Raw genomic sequence first — 8,228 nt, 5'->3', positions numbered from 1 at the left:
GGTCGTAATGCTGGTGAGTTACCACCGCTCTGATATCCAAAAGTTATTTCCGGCTGTATGTAATAACACAAAAATCATTCTTGGCTAATAATGTAAGAAATAACACACACAAAAAAACAAAATACTGCAAAGTTACTTAAGAGTTAGAAGCAGAACTGCCATATCTGTTGACGCTATAATCAGGCTTCCCAGCTCATACTTCAAGGAATCTGTTCATTGTAGATTCAAAACAGATCCCTGTAGATTAATTGAAACACATTACCGTATCTATTACTATATCTAACCTCACATCTTAACTGTTTAAGTCAGTGCTTAGGTGTTGAAATGCTCTTCCACCCTTGAGGACTGAGTTAAAATGTCTATTCACAATACTTGACAGTAATCTGATTGAGTCCTTCCATGATGGATTAACAGGGTTTCTGTCCCCCTGGGCTCTCTGCAGTGACTCTCTTGTCTGCCCACTGACTCTCTAGTCTGCCCACACCTTCTATGACAGTAAAGCCCCAATGGACCCTGGGGAAGGAGTAGGTTGTGGGAAAAGTCACACCTTCTGTGTAGCCTGCGATGCCATGCAAATGCAGAGCAATTCTGCTCCAAAAGAAGGGGGTAAAATTGCTTTCATCCGTTTTATTGAGCAGATAAACAAACAGAGCTACCCTCTTAATTTGCTTCGGGAGCAATTTAGCCCCTGTCCTGAACCCCCCCCCCCCCCCCCCCCCCCGTAGACTAGCAGGGGGGAGCGCGACCCTGCTGTCTTAACCAGCACTGCCGCAAACTGACACAAACTGCCTTGGTTAAACAGACTTTAATGAACGATCAGATACCACAAACTTACCTTCATTATCTTACCTTGATCTGGAGATACATACTGTGAGGCCTATGGGGGGTTTAGGTGTCCTGGGTCTCAGGTGTGTCCTTACATTAGGATGCAGTTTGGGGGTTGTTCATATAGCTTTATTTCCATGGCATGTTTACCATCTATTTTTCTCAATATAGAAAATATAACAAAAACACAAATCAGGAAACGCACAATAAGCAGCAATCAATCAGTGAGTCTTTTTCTGTGTTTGACACTGTCCAGAAACAGAGTGAGGTTAGTTAACTCCCCTTCTCCTCATTGCATTTCATTCTTAGAGCCTAGAAGACTAGTTGCATTGATTTTCCTTTCAAGTGACAGAGATTCCCTTAAATCCATGTCCTTATTCTTCCTGCAATGTTAGGGAAGAACCAGCAGCCAAACCAAGCTGGATAATTGAAATGCAAACACTGATCAAAGTGGAGTGCCAACTCGACAGTTTCATTGTTTATATACAGGCCGTACAGGAGACCTGTTTACTTTTCCAATTGGAGCTGTAAACTTTTGTTTGTCCAAGACTGATTGTCAGAATGATCTGAACAATTACCAGCTAAATGTGTTTGCCAGCTCAGGGAGAGTCCCCCCTCTCTGCCCTAAAAAGATCAAAAGGGAAGACCCCCCTGGCCCCCCCGGCGCACCCCTCCGCTCCCCAGCTCCCTCCTCCCAACCTCTTCATTTCCTTTTAGCCATGTCAGTTCAGCTGGAAACCCAACCATAAATGATTTTTTAGACGTCCCAGTGTTTGGGACATGGCCTTTCAGAGTGTGCAGCTTTCAACAGAGGACACGTCTCTAAAAAGATCTGCATATTTCAATGATGTGCTGTTATGCACAGCTGATCAAAGACTTTTGGGGCTGCCAGTTGTAACTGAAGGCTAGAGCACCCTCGTGATGTGAATGTGCACAACTTGATGCTACTGACACTAAACGGTTACGGTAAGCTTTACGTACAGTTGAATGGTCGATATTAGTAGTAATTTCACCATTGTACAACTTTTTGTGAACAGCATGTTAAATTCTGGACATAGATTGCTAAGGAAGGCAGATAGATGTATCATTATAAGACTATATGCACATCTGATAATAAGGTACTGCAGGTGGAAAGGAGAAATATTTAGCATGCAGATCGATTTAGCAGAAGTTGTTCTCTTTGGTTTATGTTCACATGATTTACAATGTCATATAAACTTGTTCAGAGATAAAACAACACTTTGAACATTTTAAAACCATTGCTCCTTGCATTATAAAGCCTTTCCCACAGCACTCTTTTTCATGTTATTCTAGTATTTCACAGTTAGCATCATCCCAAGAACCACAGGTGCTTTTGCTTAGAAACTGTATTAGTCAGATACGTACAGAGAGTCAATGATATTGTTGTTTTCTAAATCATAATGTTGTAGGATGTGGTCCCATGGTCCTATAGTCGCAGTGAGCGGTGTGGTGTGACCTGGTCGCCTGTGTTTGACCTGGTCGCCGTCCAGTTACTGCGAGGAACTTGGTCGCAGTTCGGTCACCTCTCTGTGAGCAACACAGTCACGACGCTGAATGAGATGAGGTCACTTTGGTCTAAATAGAAACCACCACCTAGGAGCTACATTTCAGCCCATCAACACACCATGACCTCTGATCAAATGACCTATCACATACTATAACCCCTGACCATTGTGGCTGTAATAGAAAAACATGTCAGACAATGACAGCTTTGAATACCGACATGAGATAGGGGTCTGCCAATAATGACAAGAAGCTCCCCAAACAAAAAAAACATAACAACAAAACATCAGAGAGACTGGGTCAGTCAATACGCCACGGAACAGAAGAGGCATGGAGAGATGAGAATGACTGAGGGGCCGAGGGGCATTCCGCAAGCCACGGAGCATGTCTGCTGCCGGGGAACTCATGCCCAGCCAGAATGGCCAATAGATGAGGGAAGACAAGGGGAAAGCTAAAGAGGCCAATGAGCAATGAGCAATGAGAAGCCTGAATTCTGATTTAGTGGATAAAGCTGCTGAATCAATTAAACACTTCTCATAAAGTCCCTTGTCAGAGAACAATTAGGGACATGGCCACCTTCGCCGACCACACACACACACACACACACACACACACACACACACACACACACACACACACACATACACACACACACACACACACACACACACACATACACACACACACATACACACACACACATACACACATACACACACACACACACACACACACACACACACACACACACACACACACACACACACACACACACACACACACAAGAAAAAAGCTGAATAAAACCAAAATGAACTTAAAAGAAGTTGTTGAAATGCTATAGGGCACTGTGGAAAAGCCGCATAGGAACGAGTGGGGAGCCAGGCTCACCCAATCAGATTGAGCAAAAATGTATATACACAGTATTCAGTGCCTTCAGAAAGTAGTCACTTTTCCACATTTTGATGTGTTACAGCCTGAATGTAAAATGGATTAAATAGAGATGCCTTGTCTCTGACCTACACACAATACCCCATAATGTCAAAGTGGAACTACAGTGCATTCGGAAAGTATTTAGACCCCTTGACTTTTTCCACATTTTGTTACGTTACAGCCTTATTCTAAAATGGATTGAAATAAATAAATCCTCATCAATCTACACACAATACCCCATAATGACAAAGCGAAAACAGGTTTTGTATTAAAATATATTAAAAATAAAAAACAGAAATAGCTTATTTGCATAAGTATTCAGACCTTTTGCTATGAGAGTCGAAATTGAGCTCAGGTGCATCCTGTTTCTATTGATCATCCTTGAGATGTTTCTACTTGATTGGAGTCCACCTGTGGTAAATTCAATTGATTGGACATTATTTGAAAAGGCCCACACCTGTCTATATAAGGTCTTACAGTTGACAGTGCATGTCAGAGTAAAAACCAAGCCATGTGATTGAAAGGAATTGTCCGTAGAGCTCCGAGACAGGATGGTGACGAGGCACAGATCTGGGGAAGGGTACCAAAACTATTCTGCAGCATTGAAGGTCCCCAAGAACACAGTGGCCTCCATCATTCTTAAATGGAAGAAGTTTGGAACCACCAAGACTCTTTCTAGAGCTTGCCACCGGGCTAAACTGAGCAATCGGGGGAGAAGGGCCTTGGTCAGGGAGGTGACCAAGAACCCGATGATCACTCTGTGAAGATGGCAGAACCTTCCAGAAAGACAAGGATCTCTGCAGGAATCAGGCCTTTATGGTAGAGTGGCAAACGGAAGCCACTCCTCAGCAAAAGGCACATGACAGTCCACTTGGAGTTTGCCAAAAGGCACCTAAAGGACTCTCAGACCATGAGAATCAAGATTATCTGGTCTGATGAAACCAAGATGTAACTCTTTGGCCTGATTGCCAAGCATCACGTCTGGAGAAAACCTGGCACCATCCCTATGGTGGGGATGTTTTTCAGTGGCAGGGACTGGGTAACCTGTCACGATTGAGGGAAATATGAAAAGGGCAAAGTACAGAGAGATCCTTGATGAAAACCTGCTCCAGAGTGCTCAGGACCTCAGACTGGGGCGAAGGTTTACCTTCCAACAGGACAGCAACCCTAAGCACACAGTCAAGACAATGCAGGAGTGGCTTCGGGACAAGTCTCTGAATGTCCTTGAGTGGCCCAGCCAGAGCCCAGACTTGAACCCGATGGAGCATCTCTGGAGAGATCTGAAAAAAGATATATACTGTATATATGGTCAACCAATGACGCCGGAGGAGATGGCTGCCATTTTACGGTTTCCTAACCAATTGTGCTACTGTGTGTGTTTTTTTGCGTTATTTGTAACTTATTTTGTACATAATGTTTCTGCCACTGTCTCTTATGACTGAAAAGAGCTTCTAGATATCAGGACAGCGATTACTCACCTCGTACTGAAAGAAGGTTTTTTCTTTAAAGAGTCGGACATGAAAGATTTACTTCAGACACCCGACAAGGCCAAAATCCCAGTGATTCGCATGAGAAAGAGACAGAGATATCGGGGATGTAGGTCGGGCTGCCTTGTAAGGATCCGACGGCGAGTGGGTAATCTGCCTCTACCATCAGAATTACTAGCCAACGTACAATCATTGGATAATAAAATAGATGACCTACGATCACAAATATCCTACCAACGGGACATTAAAAACTGTAATATCTAGAAATGTTTCACCGAGTTGTGGCTGAACAACAACATGGATAACATACAGCTGGAAAGGTTTTAAGCTGCATTGGCACGATAGAACAACCGCCTCCGGTAAGACAAGAGGTGGCGGTCTGTGTATATTTTTAAACAACTGCTGGTGCAAGAAATCGAATAGTAAGGAAGTCTCGAGGTTTTGCTCGCCTAAGGTAGAGTATCTCATGATAAGCTGTAGACCACACTATTTACCAAGAGAGTTTTCATCTATATTCTTCATAGCGGTCCATTTACCACCACAAACTGATGCTGGCACTAAGACGGCACTCAATGAGCTATATACGGCCATAAGCAAACAGCCAGGGACTTTAATGCAGGAAAACTTAAATCCGTTGTACCTAATTTCTACCAGCATGTTAAATGTGCAACCAGAGGAAAAAAACTCTAGACCAACTTTACTCCGCACACAGAGACACGTACAAAGCTCTCCCTCGCCCTCCATTTGGCAAATCTGACTATAATTCTATCCTCCTGATTTCTGCTTACAAGCAAAAACGAAAACAGGAAGCACCAATGACTTGGTCAATAAAGAAGTGGTCAGATGACAAGCTAGAGGACTGTTTTGCTAGCACAGACTGGAATATGTTTCGTGATTCTTCAGATGGCATTGAGGAGTACACCACATCAGTCACTGGCTGTATCAATAAGTGCATTGATGACGTCGTCTCCACAGTGACTGTACGTATATACCCCAACCAGAAGCCATGGATTACAGCAACATTCACACTGAGCTGAAGTGTAGAGCTGACGCTTTCAAGGAGCGGGACTCTAACCCGGAAGCTTATAAGAAATCCTGCTATGCCCTCCGACAAACCATCAAACAGGCAAAGCATCAATACAGGACTAAGATTGAATCGTATTACACCGGCTCCGACACTCCTCGGATGTGGTAGGGCTTGCAAACTATTACAGACTATAAAGTGAAGCACAGCCGCGAACTGCACAGGGACATGAACCTACCAGAGGAGCTAAATTACTTCTATGCTCGCTTAGAGGCAAGCAACACTGAAGCATGCATGAGAGCATCAGCTGTTTCGGACGACTGTGTGATCACGCTCTCCGTAGCTGATGTGAGTAAGACCTTTAAACAGGTTGATATTAACAAGGCCGCAGGGCCAGACGGAGAACCAGGATGGGTACTCCGAGCATGTGCTGACCATTACTGAGTCTGTAATACCAACATGTTTCAAGCAGACCACCATAGTCCCTGTGCCCAAGAGCACTTAGGTAACCTGCCTAAATGACTACCGCCCCGTAGCACTCACGTCTGTAGCCATGAAGTGCTTTGAAAGGCTGGTCATGGCTCACATCAACACCATTATCCCAGAAACCCAAGACCCACTCCAATTTGCATACTGCCCCAACAGATTCACAGATGATGCAATTTCTATTGCACTCCACACTGCCCTTTCCCACCTGGACAAAAGGAACACCTATGTGAGAATGCTATTCATTGACTACAGCTCAGCGTTCAACACCATAGGGGCCTCAAAGCTCATCACTAAGCTAAGGACCCTGGGACTAAACACCTCCCTCTGCAACTGGATCCTGGACTTCCTGATGGGCCGCCCCCAGGTGGTAAGGGTAGGTAACAACACATATGCCACGCTGAGCCTCAACACAGGGGCCCCTCAGGGGTGTGTGCACAGTCCCTTGCTGTACTCCCTGTTCACTCATGACTGCATGGCCAGGCACGACTCCAACACCACCATTAAGTTTCCCGCCGACACAACAATAGTAGGCCTGATCACCGACAACGATGAGACAGCCTATAGGGATAAGGTCAGACACCTGACCGTGTGGTGCCAGGATAACAACCTCTCCCTCGACGTGATCAAGACAAAGGAGATGATTGTGGACTACAGGAAAAGGGGCTGTAGTGGAGCAGGTTGAGTGCTTCAAGTTCCTTGGTGTCCACATCACCAACAAACTATCATGGTCCAAACACACCAAGACAGTCGTGAAGAGGGCACGACAAAGCCTATTCCCCCTCAGGAGACTGAAAAGATTTGGCATGGGACCTCAGATCCTTAAAAAGTTCTACAGCTGCACCATCGAGAGCATGTTGACTGGTTGCATCACTGCCTGGTATGGCAACTGCTCGGCCTCTAACAGCAAGGCACTACAGAGGGTAGTTGCGTACGGCCCAGTACATCACTGGTGCCAAGCTTCCTGCCATCCAGGACCTCTATACCAGGCAGTGTCAGAGGAAGGCCCTAAACATTTTCAAAGACTCCAGCCACCTTAGTCATAGACTGCTCTCTCAAATCAAATCAAATCAAATGTTATTTGTCACATACACATGGTTAGCAGATGTTAATGCGAGTGTAGTGAAATGCTTGTGCTTCTAGTTCCGACTGTGCAGTAATATCTAACAAGTAATCTAACAATTCCCCAACAACTACCTAATACACATAAATCTAAAGGGGTGAATGAGAATATGTACATGTAAGTATATGGATGAGCGATGACCGAGCGGCATAGGCAAGGTGCAATAGATGGTATAAATTACAGTATATATATATATATGTGATATGAGTAATGTAAGATATGTAAACATTATTAAAGTGACATTATTTAGAGTGGCATTGTATAAAGTGACTAGTGATCCATTTATTAAAGTGGGCAGTCATTGGGTCTCAGTGTAGGCAGCAGCCTCTGAGTCAGTGATTGCTGTTTAGCTGTCTGATGGCCTTGAGATAGAAGCTGTTTGTCAGTCTCTCTCTGCTACCGCACTGCAAGCAGTACTGGAGCGCCAAGTATAGGTCCAAAAGGCTTCTTAACAGCTTCCACCCCCAAGCCATAAGACTTCTGAACTGCTAATCAAATGGCTACCCAGAGTATTTGCATTGTCAGCCCCCCATCCCCCTCTTTTACACCGCTGCTACTCTCTGTTTATTATCTATGCATCTTTACTTTAACTCTACCTACATGTACATATTACCTCAATTACCTCGACTAACATGTGCCCCTACACATTGACTCTATACCGGTACCCCATGTATCTAGCCTCGCTACTGTTTACTGCTGTTCTTTAATTATTTGTTATTTTTATTTATTTTTTACTTAACACTTATTTTTCTTAAAACCGCTTTGTTGGTTAAGGGCTTGTAAGTAATAATTTCACTGTAAGGTCTACACCTGTTCTATTCAGCGCCTG

This window comes from Salmo trutta, chromosome 5 (genome assembly GCF_901001165.1).
Source record: "Salmo trutta chromosome 5, fSalTru1.1, whole genome shotgun sequence".
Taxonomy (NCBI): domain Eukaryota; kingdom Metazoa; phylum Chordata; class Actinopteri; order Salmoniformes; family Salmonidae; genus Salmo; species Salmo trutta.
Note: the sequence above shows the minus strand (reverse complement) of the source record.